Source organism: Epinephelus moara, chromosome 20, assembly GCF_006386435.1.
Source record: "Epinephelus moara isolate mb chromosome 20, YSFRI_EMoa_1.0, whole genome shotgun sequence".
NCBI classification, from domain to species: Eukaryota; Metazoa; Chordata; class Actinopteri; order Perciformes; family Serranidae; genus Epinephelus; species Epinephelus moara.
The window spans coordinates 43,958,787-43,972,112 of record NC_065525.1 but is presented as its reverse complement, the minus strand read 5'-3'; the positions used below and the strand labels follow the sequence as shown (position 1 = coordinate 43,972,112).

Genomic DNA, 13,326 nt, shown 5'->3' with positions numbered 1-13,326 from the left:
GTACACACACTACTCTAATGCATCCACTACATTTTGATATGATTGGAATGACATCATAAATAATAAAATCAAAAGAGTGTGGAGAAGTATTAAATCAGAATTTGTGGAGGAGACTGACACCTGGAATGACAGGTCTGTCCGTCAACGTCACCACGTGATCTCCCTGTATTTCTCTGTCTGACGTGGTTCTCAACCTACAGTAGAGATCGCTCGCTATAAAACAAACTTTTGAATCTTGAATTGTGTTTAACATTAATCATCTGGGCGCAGAACGTGTTATTGATTTGCAACACTTACATACTTTCATATCTACGGAAGCGTATTGCATTCACTTGACAAATAAAAAAAGCCCTGTTTTTCTGAGAATTTTTTTCTGTTTTTCGAAGTAATTTATTTATTTGTCTGTTTTTTGGTGTATTTTTTTCTGTTTTTCTGAGTAATATTTTCTGTTTTTCATGGTAATTTTTTTCTGTTTTTCGGGGTAATGTTTTTTTCCCGAACGAGGAGACGAGATACTTCAAAATCTCACGAGAAGCTCCCACCTGGCGCCTGCAAGTGACCCCTGCATCCATGGTGACTCCTGCTCATGGATGTATTTTGTAAGGTGCCTGCGTAAAGTCGACAAACTAATGATAACACCATCTATATGACTTAAAGACAAGAGTATCTGCCAGTGTCTCAAACCCAAAACAAAGTAAAACTGGATTAAACTAAACAAGCGGGTCATGTTTGCTTCCATCATATCGAGCTCTCAAGAAAGGAATGAAAGCGTCTGTTGTTCTATTGCTCTCTTAACTCAGAAATAAATACTCAGGAAAACAGAAACAAAATTACTCAATAAAACAGATTTTTTTTATTTGTCAAGTGAATGCAATATGCTCCCATACATATCATATAAAATGAATGTCTAAAGTTATTCATTTAACTTCTTTCTATCACTGATATTAATGAAGTCTGCGGCGTTTCACTCAGTCGAACTGATTTATTGCATCAGCAAGTGCGTTGTTAACGCAGATGAGCGGAGCATTAGCTGGGAAACATCATGTTGATTCACTTTACATTGAGCTAAAATCAATACAGTATTTTATTAAATGTTCACTGAACGAGTTAGTGTCTGTTTACGAGTCATAAGAAATCAAACGATCTTTTAGAAGGAGTAGATGTTTACTGTGAAATAGTTCAAACTCAAATTTAACAACACGTTAACACAGCACGGCAAGCTGATCGTTTCAAGGCAGACGACCAGTGTTTTGAGATGGTCGTCAGAGACGATAGAGGTAATATGTTATTCCATTAGAGATGTAACAGGTGATAGTTTTCACGTTTTATTTTCCAATCGCTCCATGACAGAGGATTAGCATACTGTTAGGGTGCTGTTACCACTGGAAAATGCCAGTTCCGGTTCAGTCACGCCCATGATTCATGCAAGGCATCATGGGGACTAGGAATAAGGTGGATAACATAAAAGTGGCAGTAAGACACACTGTTGGTAGAATAAATATACGCCCAAAATGCTGTGGTTGTGTGTGTGCTTAGGGCCCGTCATAATAGCGTGCACAGGGACCCATTGTGACTGTCTTACGCCACTTGTTAGCGAAGATTCTCAGTCCAGGTCCAGGTCATAGTTCATCAGAACTGAAGAAGCCTCTTGGATGAGAGGTGAAACGTCTTCACGAAACGCAAACAAGTCCAGTTGCCTACGATTTAGCATTCAAGATTATCTTACATCACTGTTGTGAGCCAACACCTCCACAGTGCATTTAGATAGATCGAACAGAGCTAAAGATCATCTGAACTTTTATATGTCTAAGTGCTGCTCGCCTCAAACGCACCACCTTAACGCAGGTGTCAGGGAGGTCGGAGAGCTTGCATGTTAGCTCGTTTAATGTAAATACTTTGGACTGATGACAAAGCTTTATGGAAACCAACCTTCCCCTTGTTCCTGCAGCTTTTTGTTTCCAGTACTAACATCCACCTGCTCTGCTCAGCATTTCCAATATTTCTGCAGCTGACAGGAATTCCTTCACCTACACAGCTCGGCATGAAAACCAGCTCCTGCTGCAGTTTGTCTGTGTGTGGTAGAGCCGTCGCTCAGGAGTCCTTGTCTAATCTGTGAATACATAAAGACGAGTCACTTGCTTTGGCTTAGAAGGTAAAAACAAGTCAGAAACCAGACAGATAAACAGTCTGAAGTTCAGCTGGAGTCCCCTCAGCAATGGATTCTAACCTGTCAGTCACAAATCAATACCAGACCTCAAGAAATTTCATTAACGAAAACTATGATTCAATTTGTCTGTCAAAGACCTTTTTTTCTACGACTAAGACGAGATGATGACGAGATGGCACTGACATCAGTAAACACTAACTATTACTACAGTATAGACTGTTTGAGGGCGTCTTTTGGTTGCTAGGATACGACATCATCCCACTTAGACTTTCGGTCCAGCCACTCCTGCATGTAAACAGCATATGAAACGTTGAACTTCATTCCTCCTAAACTGAAATACACACTGTGGGAAACAGCAAATTAGTTTAAGGACGTTGCAGCTCAATGGTAGATTGTTCCCTTCGACAAGGTACAAACTTAATGTCAGAAATAAAAGTCTATCACTTCCCTGAAGAAACAAACAGGTGCCAAGCGTGGACTGCAGCAGTCAAACAAAAGAACTGGACACTGCTGGGGAACTCCAGGGTCTGTAGCGCACATTTCATTACAAGTAAGTTTCGCAGTGTTCTGGAGAATGAAAATGACAAGACCGACACACAGCACACACAAATACACCTCTCTGCCTCTGTAGAGTGTTGGCTAGCGATCGTTAGCTCTAACAAACCTACTGGAATTGAGATGAGCTTGACAGACCCTGGAGTTTGCAGATAATGTCCAGTAGTTTCATTTGACTGCTGCAATCCACACTTTGCGCTGATTTGTTTCTGGAGGGAAGCAGTAGATTTTCATTTCTGACATCAACTTTGAACCTTGTCAAAGAACCAACCTACCACTGAGCGGTAAGCTCCTGAAAGCGATTTCCCACAGTGTGTATTTCAGATCAGGAGGTCTAAAGCTCAGCGTTTCATGTGCTGTTTACGTGCAGTGGTGGACCGGAAGTCAAATGGAACACCGATGTCATTTCCTAGCAACTGAAAGACGCTGTCTATTTAGGTACGCAATATTCATATATATATATATATATATATATATATGAATATAAAACGATAAAGACTAAACTGTAGATTAAAAAATAAAAACTTGACTAAAATCTTTATTTTTGTTGACATAAAAGAGGAGACAAATATAGACAGTTTTATTTTTCAATGCAGCAGTTTTGTTTCTACGTGCACCATATCAGGGGCACATTCAATCTGAAGACGGTGTACAGCGTTTTACTACGGTTTCCCGATTTATCGTCACATTTCCTTAACACGTTGTGAAACGATGCGCAACAGGCTTTGTGGTACATTTTCTCTCGTTTGGTGGGTGTGTCAGAGGTGTTAGCCAATCAGCAGCGATGTGTATATGACCCAAATTCTAGTAGATTTTTACTTACTATACAGTTTTTGTTTTTATTTCATACTTGCTTTTGCAATGAATGAATGAATGAATGAATGAATGGACTTTATTTATATAGCACCTTTCATGCACAGAACGCAGCACCAAGTGCTATACATTTCAGCCGCAGATACAAACACAGCAAAGAGATAAAACCATTCAAGTATCCATCACTTGTTCAAGGAGAAATTAAAACAAATAAATAAATAAATAAATTAAGAAAAGAAAAAAATCCTCAAATATTAAAACAGATAACTGCTAGTTATAGGCTACATTAAAAAGACATGTTCTGAGTGGTCGTTTAAAACTGTCCACTGAGCCAACAAGTCTAATATTTAAAGGCAGGCTGTTCAATATTTTTGGGGCGTAGCAGCTAAATATAATTATACATCTCCCATGCCAATAAAGCTTCCTCGGACTGAATTGAACTGAATTGAATTGAACTGAACTCAGTGAAACCTTGCAGTATTCAAAGGCTGCGCACCTGAGTAACACAACAGGGTGTTCAACACACCGCCAGTTCTGTTTGAATAAACATTTAACAATGTTTTGTCGGGGCTGAACGCAGCCCAGGACCATACCAGCAGCACACAAGTCATCTGCATATCAGGACAGGTTCCATGTCTGGATATATTCCATTAATTGATACCGTAAGACAGTTTCTGCAGAGCTGCAATCTTAATCATTCAACCTGTGTTTTTCCATCAGATTGTGATAAGTTAAAAGAAATGGCCACTTTAGAATGAAAATACAGACAGTACTTACTGACCCTCATGCCGACAAGAAGTCCAGTGTAGTTTTTTAATCCACAAACCTCGATCGGGGTATCGGAGGATAACAGCTAGCTGGAATAACAGCTACACTTGAAGTGCATGGAACCCACATTTTGAAAATGTAATAAAACTCCCCTAATGCATTTCAAAAACATCACAACGGCTCGTGGCATGCAAAACTGACTTGAAAAGATGTAATTTACTCCACTTTTATAGCATCATTTCTCACTGTGGTCAATTAGGCTGCAACTTGCACGAGACTTGAGAACTAGCACCACCACTAGCCATCAACTAGACTTCTTCTTGTCGGCATGAGGGTCAGTAAGTACTGTCTGTATTTTCATTCTAAAGTGGTCATTTCCTTTAAAGGCCTATGTGAAATAAGTTTGACTACAATTACAAAATTAATAGTTTCGGCTCGACTGGACTGACGGAAATGTACTAAAAAGAATTCATATATTAGAAATATACCAAAATAGTTGTGGTTTACTTTGATTAAGATATGACTAAAACGCCCAAACTGTAAGTCAACTTAACTTGAAAAAGCAAACAAACAAACAAACAAAAAACAAAATGAGGCTGACTAAATATGATAAACACTAAAGGCACATTTGTCACAGGACTAATACTGAGACTAAATTAAAAAATATCTGACAAACGGACCCCAAAGAAACAAATGTCTCAACACAAATCTAACTTTACAGATTATCTGTGTGGTAACTACTTTGGAGCGAGCAGTTTGTCTGTGTTGTGTCTTTCTTCATCACCCCTCGTCACACCCACAACAGGATACTGAGTTTGAACTAAAGCAGCTCATCACTCCCTCATCACCCACTTGGGGCATAACAATATGTCTCATGCAAGAACAACTTGTATGTACAGATTCATTCTCAAATATGAGTCATTTAAGAGAACTTGTGGTAAACACCAATTTTCTTGCATTTATCATTTTCTCTCAGGCAAGTTGAAAGAAGCAATTTACAGTAAATGGTTGCAGTTAAAAGGGCCTGGCGTCTCACTTGTGTGAACAAATAATATCCGAACATTTGACCCTCTCAGAGCTTTTGTTGTGTACCGTCAAAATTTACCATCAACTCTCTGTTCAAAAGGAGTTCACTCCTCTGAGGTCAAAAAACAGGTGTAAAAGTTTTTCATCGTCTGGAGTTCCTGCTCAGTTGTTTCCTTTGAGTTGAAGGAATGTACTTTGATTGTATCTGCAGTTTGTGTAAGCTACTCCCCTCTTAGGTTCAGGTGATATTGCGTGACAGCTGTTAGAAAGTGTGATATAAAGTCAACTGTGGTGTGGAGTCCGTCTGTTTGTGCAGCTGTAAACTGATGATTCTGGACATTTCTGCGGTGCTGATGCAGAGCTCGGGCTGCACTGACAGTCTGTATAATATTCATGTTTTCTCAGCTGGAAGGAGACGGACGGGTGAGAAGAACTTGACTTGAGTACAGCACCTTTCTCACAGTCACAACGGTACTGGGAAGCCTCTGTCCTTTGCAGTATGTTCCGGACAGAAAATATTTTTTCCTGGCCATGTGCTGAAGGCTTGAAATGGCATTTTGATCCTCATATTTACAAATTAAATGTACACACAATATACTTGAGCGATTAATCGATGTTTAAATGTGAAACATCCCAACATTTAAACATTTTGAGGGACTACTTTTCGTCATGGATGGATTAGACCCTGATCACACAGAAAGCGTTTTGCAGGTTGCAAAACGTGAGGCGCACCACACTGCCTTTTTTTCCCAATTGAATGCCACCAGTAAAAAAAAGCTTGCTTGGTTTTTAAAATACCTGCAAAAAGAATGACATTCCCAAGCAGCAAATGCTAGAATACTAACAAGCTAAACTAAGATTATAGAGATTATATCTGCTAAACATCACCATGCTAGCATTGTCATTGTAAACACGTTGACATGCTAGCATTAGCTCTTAAATTAAAGCATTACCGTGCCTAAAAACAGCTTCATGGGCTGCTGGCGTGACTGTAGACTCGACATGGTTACACATGCTGCAAAAAAAGCAGTGTAGTAGAGGGTCTACGCAGGTATACGGGGTACAGCCACCTGCTATCAGCCAAAAAGCAATGGGAATATGGGAGAGTTTACCCACTTCCTCCTCAGTAACCTGCCCATCTACCTGGAGGCACACCTGCCTTGTCAGCTACCACTGCACCACTGCATGTCTGTCTCCTGCCAGCCAGGCAGCATCTCTCATGTGGGGCAGTTTGTATTCTTCATGGTCAGTATCATATAATATCAGCTGCTTATTCATGGCAACAGTCGGTGTCTCCTCCTCACATGCTCCTTTGCTACTGGTTGAATCTGCGAGCTCACTGGTCAAAGTTCACCAAAGTTGAACTTCACACGGTGCAAAGATGTGAATTTATTTTACACCCAGAAGCAAATGTTTTTTTGCTCCTTTGTTCGTATTGAATGAAAGCGAACAGGAGGCAAATACTTGCAAGTGTTGACTTTGCTCATGTGTGACTGCACCCTCAGTCTTGTTTGTTTGTCCACAGCACACAGGCGGGACTATGGTGTGGTGCACATTGCTGTTGCTGCGAAGGCCCACCAGAGATAGTGTGTGGATTTAGAACAATTTATTTGAAGCTGCATTTTTAGTTTTAGAGGAATTTGAGGTTTTTGTAAACTTTTTTCCTCGATTAAATGTGTTTCTAAATTACATCCAGTCCGCAGGTAACTGTGGTCCCCAGCAGGTCTTTATACTGTGCTCCAGTCTGTTTACCGTCCAGGCTTTCATCTGCTGTTTGGTCCAGTAAACCAGAGTCCTGTTGGGCGCAGATGAGGAGGGGCCAGACCAACAATAGAGAGGCATCTCTGCCCCCGAGAGCAGCCAGGGACCTGAGAGAGAAGGGACAGAGACACAGAGACAATTCAACAGCTCATCAGATGGACAACTTCTGAATCTGAAAACACAAGAAACGAGGAAATCATCCAACAGGAGGCCTCGATCCACAGCACAGTCAGCAGGGACGGGCAGGTACGTTATCTTTATCATAAAACTGTTGTAATTTCTACTGATGTAAAGGTTTTCTTCTCATCAAGTCACAGGTGGCAGATTTAATCCCAGTTACTGTCACAGGGTCTCTACAGTGAGCTAATGCTAACAGTAAAACTGTTTTCAGCTGTGTTTTTCATGTTAGCAGCTGAGCTGAATATGAGCGCTCAATAGCCTGATATAATGCTTAAAGGCAAAGGCTTTTACACCAAGGCCAAAAGTCTGCATCCTCACCAGTTAATGATATTTTTGGAGGAAATGGAAAAACAGGAGCAGCATTGTTCATGTTATCTTGCATATCATAGTAAAATGTTATGGATAAAATGTAACTTAAAGAGTTGATGTTACTCCAAACTCTGCTACAATGGCACCTTGGTTCTCACAGGGTGGATGCTCAAGTCTTTAGCCAGGCAGGCTCACATTTGCAGCCAACATCAGAGCAGACGAACACGCAGTTTAACCAATTTTTACACGTATCGTTCTTATTAAAGCCCAGTGAGCACTGTTTCTGCATGCAGAGAAATCCCAAACTTGGCAGACTTGCTGTGCTCAGTCACAGTTGCCAAGCTATTTGGACAGTTGCTGTCTGACGGAGGAGTTAGGCGAATGGTTAGTGCATCAATTTCTAAAATGAACACCACAAAGGTTAAATTAACTGCTGAGAACCAAACAACGATTCGAAAATCTGCACTCAAACGCTCACGAGAACAGGTGAAATGATCTACTTTTACTTAATATCTTGTGTGAAAACTTTATAGACGTGATGAGTCAGTACAGTTTGGTGTTTTCTCATTTACTTAAATACAGTTCTTGTTAAATAACTGAGCAGTAACCTTAAAGATACTGCTTGATCCACAGGGACAAAAAACAGACAGATGGGTGGACAGACGGGAAAGTAAAATGTAAAACGCAGCTTGTCGTTATTGCAGCAGCTAAGTGTCTCAGCGCTGGTGTTAATAAAAGTATAAACTCACATCTGGAAAGTGCAGCAGAGAGACCGCAGTCTGAAAACCACACGTGAACATAATCAAGACTCCACAGAAACCTGGAAATGAACCAGATATAATCAGTGTGTGTGAGAGAGAGTGACGGAGGATGACGGCCTCAGCAGGCTTCAAATGAACTAGTTTGTTTGACGTGTCAACGAACCAACAACAAGCACTTCGTTTGGAGCAGACTGAGGCCTGAAGATGAGCTTCAACTATCTGTGGTCGTGTCTAGGTGTGACAGACTTTTATACTTTGTATTAAATTATAGCTGTAAAATGAAAGTGTTGAGAAGAACAAACATCCTGATGATTAAGCTTTTCTTAGAGCCTTACCAGTGATGGAGGTAAACATTTAAAGTTTGTCTTAGAACTGTGTTCACACTACGAGCGACACAGCAACAGGCTACATGTCATTTTCGATGGAAGCTGGTGACATGAAGCTACAAACTGACGGCCCACACTTGTCGCTGTGGATGAGCATAACTCACAACAGACTAAAGTTAAGCTGGCCTCAACATTTCTAAGTCCTCCGATGATGCAGTAAAGCACCAATCAATCATATGTTTTTGTTTCTATCCGTGGTACTGTGTAATTTAGCTTCGTTAGCTGATGCTATGCTAGCTTTCTGTGCATTGTGGTGCCAATGGGGCAGCGTTACAATTGGGCTCAGACATTGATCAAAAGCACAGATATATTTTTGACCGAATACAAACTTCAGATGACATTTAGTTAAGGTGCATATTTGCATGTGGCAGACACACACAAGCCTGTGATGATGTTACTGCAATAATGACCATGCAACTTTGTGATAATGCGAGCCCGGTCTCATTCCGAAGTCGTCGAAATCCAGCACTTAGGCAGTGACTGGTGGCATCAGAAACCAACGAAAAAGGCTTCCTGTAATGTTGGCATGATATGCGGTTGGTTGTCGTTATAGCTCAAGGCCTCATTTACACCTCAAGCGATGCGTTCGCGAAGCGGCACACGTGTATTCACACCAAAACCGAACAGACGCGTCGTGCAGCAGCTGCTGCTGTCCCGTCAAAATACAAACCAAACCTGAATAGTTGGTGGTGGTAGTGCACCATGTTTGCAAATCTCCAATAAACCCCAAAGAAGAAGTGAGAAGTGACTTTGGACCCAAAGCCCAGGGTGGACAGGTTCACGTGCCAGTTATTATTCTAACACTTGGAGAATTAATATTTAACACTACAAATGGGTAAGTAGTCTTTGTCTACTTTGTGTGTTGTGACCTCTCTCGGCCACCGTAGATATCGATCTTTTGTTAAATACATCGACCATTTGCTCGCGGCATCTCTTCTATTTTCGAGCTTGCTCACAAAAGCAGTGCGATTCCAGCAGCGTGTAGAACAGATGCGGTGTAAATGCTCTAACCTGTTAACATGCTCACCAAAATGAAAATGCGAGTAAACAGCGACCGTTCGTGAGTGCTACATGAACGCATTGCTTGTGGTGTAAATGAGGCCTAACGGCGCCTGGCAGCATTGGAAGGGAAAGGTGGTGGGCAAGGAATAAAGTTAAGGCAGTGAAAGTCCGTAAACTGTACATTTCCTGTGAAAACAGAAGTGTATTTTGAAAACAGACAATGCATGTAACAGGCTGAAGTTGACACGGCGTCCCAGAACGTCAACAACCAACACACCCAGGGTACCTTGGACGCCGTATGTGGACGTGGAAAGTCCATGAGCAAGCGTGGACATGTGACGAGGTCAAAGAGAGAATGTGTTGATAATGCAGCTAGTCACGCTGTTACGTTGTCGCTCATGGTGTGAACACAATAGTTACAATAGTTTAGCACTAGCAGAAAGGTCATGGGGTCATTAAACCCAAACACAGTTTCCTAGATATCTGACCTATAGATGTATCAGCCAAGTCACTAGAAGAAAATGTTGGTGTTGTACACTTCTACAAACCAGATATTACAACTGTACAGTTTATACCTATCATATCAACTCTTCTAACGTGAAGTAATATGTGAGCTGCCTTTGTCATTGGGAGGTGGAGGGGATGGTGGATGACATGACATTTGGGCGAGACGCCTGCCAAGCTGCAGACCACTGTTCCAGACCAACAAACCAGTTGTTTTCAGTGAACCGGGGTCTTTTTTTCAGTGGCTTTTCAGCCCACAATCCTGAGTGCTTTTAACATTTTCTTACTGTGTTTTCAGCAGCATTTTAGCCCCCAAATGTGGTTGTATTTTAGTGACTTGTCACTGTCTTTCACTGGGGACAGTGCCACAAAGAGTGGTTGTTTTTTGACTGAGACATTAACTGCTTCTCTTGCTGTAATTGTGCCACCAAAAGCAGGTTCTTCAAACCCAAACACGATCGCAGAAACGTACAATGCCAACATTTTTTTCTTTTTCTTTTGTTTTGCTGAGTTTCCACTATAGGCACGAGGTAGGTTGCTTTGAACATATATATGTATATATATATATATATATATATATATATATATTTTTTTTTTTTTTGTTGTTGCATGTTTTGCATGTACATATGTTAGATTTTGTCATTTATATCTTGGGCACACAAAAATCAGTTTTTTGATTTTTTTGTGTGCTTGCTATCTTCCCCATGAGTGCACAATGATAACCTCATTTAAGACAACCTCTGACGGTCACTTGGGAGGTGGGAAGAACTAATAGTATGGTACAAGATGTCCCATCGCACACTCATTAATAACTCAAGACCCAGGCGATCCTCGAGTTCTCAGCTAGTGTTTATATTTGAAACTATGAAGTGCAGAAAAAAAGACGCATTTCTGCTGTTTTCCACCACAGCTGCTCGTTAATTGGTGACTCATCATGCCAGTGTTGCTGTTCTCTCTGTTTGGGTTGGTTCAGCTCCACTGCAGTTTGGATCAGGTCTGATTATCTGTTAAGGGACCGTTATGGATCGGGTCAATGAAGACTGGTAGTCTGGAGAATAATATGTGAAATCTGGCCTTGTCTTGTAGACACATTTGTAACTCCCCACACTCATAATCTACTGTACGTACATGTTGGGAGTCGAATCAGCAGTCTGACTCAGACTTTCTGTGGTTTTTTTAAAGCCCCCCAACACACACACACACACACCCTGATGTGTGGTGTTGCTGACAGTCACTCTGTCTCTGGTTGTTAGACATTAACGCCGGATCATTAAATGCTAATTCAAGGCTGGTTTCATTTTTTCCAGATTACACTGTACAAGCTGGTCCTGAATCAAACACACAAACTCATCTAGACGAGCGTGAGACCCCCGAATACACACAGATAAAATCCAGCTAACACAAGCACATTAGCTCACAAAGCTTTTTTCCCTCTTCAGTAACTCTCCATTGAATAAAAATGATAAACAGGAAGAGCAAAATGCAGAGGCAAAGTAAAGTTGCCTGGAGACAAATCTGCAAGCTCATGTTTTATTTGCTCTGGCAGATGCGCTTGGTCGTCCTCTGCTCTTTGGACAGACTTGCAGCAGCCTGAGACACGCCGGGGCCAATCACAACCTTTTATCCAATATGGGGCGTGTTTGAGACGAAGACCTAAGGAGGAGCACGACTGAGGCAAAACAAGCAAGATGGCTGCAGCTAATGTGGAACTTTCTGTTGAAGCCAACAGAGTGTCAGCATTAAATTAACAGGAAGGTTTATTTTCTCTAGAAGAAAAAGAATCAATTGCACTTTTCTTGAGGAGATGTGTTTGCCATGCTTCTGACAGGATTTAACAAGTTAAATGTACCAGCTCATCTCTGCACGCTGAGGCCTGTTTACATTTTTCTGTCACTCAGGCGCTATTTTTTCCCAAGTCCTGCCCTTATGTGCTGTGATTGGCGGTACTGTTGTGCTGCTATTGGCGGTCTTCACCAGGCAGACCTGGTTACTGGTTGCTCAGTGCTACATAGTTTTGAAGTGGTAGTTGATGTGGTGGTTGTACTACTAGGTAGATGAGTGGATTACTGAGAATACTCTCCTGTATTTACCAATGGCTTTTTGACTGACAGGTGGGTCAACAGCGTTGATTCACATGTCAAAGTTCACCAAAGTTAAACTTGATGTGGACAGATTTACTTTGCCCCTACGACTGAATCATAGACTGTACAAAGTAATGGACGTAGCTACCATGACATCAACCACTGGTTTGTGGACTCCCGTTTTCAAGCCGAGAGTACAGCACTTCTGCCATTTTTGGACCCAGAAGTGAACACATCTGGGGCAGAGGCTGGCGCTGTGGAGGAGCGACGGGTGGTTCTGAGTCATAGACTGTAGCAACGCCTTGCAGACAGCCTGTCACCTCAGGGGCCACGCCCTTGAATAAGTTTAACTTTCAACCTTAATAAAATGTAACTGGGTGATTTATATAAGATTACATCCCCCGTATAGTTGTCATAAATGTTGAAATTAATTATAGAGGCCAAAACTGTTTTTGTACCGACTATAAACATGTTTATTTCTGCTGTAAAGTTGAGCATTTTAAAATGGAGGTCTGTGGGGATTGACTGTCATCACCTTTGAATTATAAGGTTCTATCCAGTATTAATTTCGTTAATGAAAACCATGACAAAAATCTTTCAAAGAATGATCTTTTCTCCATGATGAAAATGAGATGATGATGAGCTAAACAACTCAGACCGGCTGATGATGTCACCTGCTATTCAGATGGTCAAATGGCCGGCAGCTGGTTTTAAAGCACGTCACCTGTTTCAACAGTCAATCAGCTTGTAGTGAAGTCAAGTTAAAATGACCACAGAGAGTGTGGTGGCTTGCTGCAGCAGGTATGACCACAGAGAGTGTGGTGGCTTGCTGCAGCAGGTGCTCCGTCCCCACCGAGCCCTCTGTTTCCGTCCTCATGGTGGGTCGCTGCTGCTGCTGGCTGTATGTGCTTATGCCCCGCCCACACACACACATTCTAACTGACTGATGAATTGGCGCTGGTTATTTATATTATTGTGGCGTATTGATTATGAATACAGTCCATCTGATGCTG

At 41.5% G+C, this 13,326-nt stretch overlaps 1 protein-coding gene across 1 annotated transcript in view; it reads left to right on the top strand.

The window, feature by feature from the left end:
- The first annotated feature begins 7,184 nt into the window (after positions 1 to 7,184).
- Positions 7,185 to 13,326, top strand: part of hyal6 (hyaluronoglucosaminidase 6) — a 14,920-nt gene continuing 8,778 nt past the window's right edge. Inside the window, exon 1 of the mRNA XM_050072911.1 lies at positions 7,185 to 7,336. The gene's annotated coding sequence lies outside the window, so the exon portion shown is untranslated. The remainder of the gene's footprint in view (positions 7,337 to 13,326) is intronic.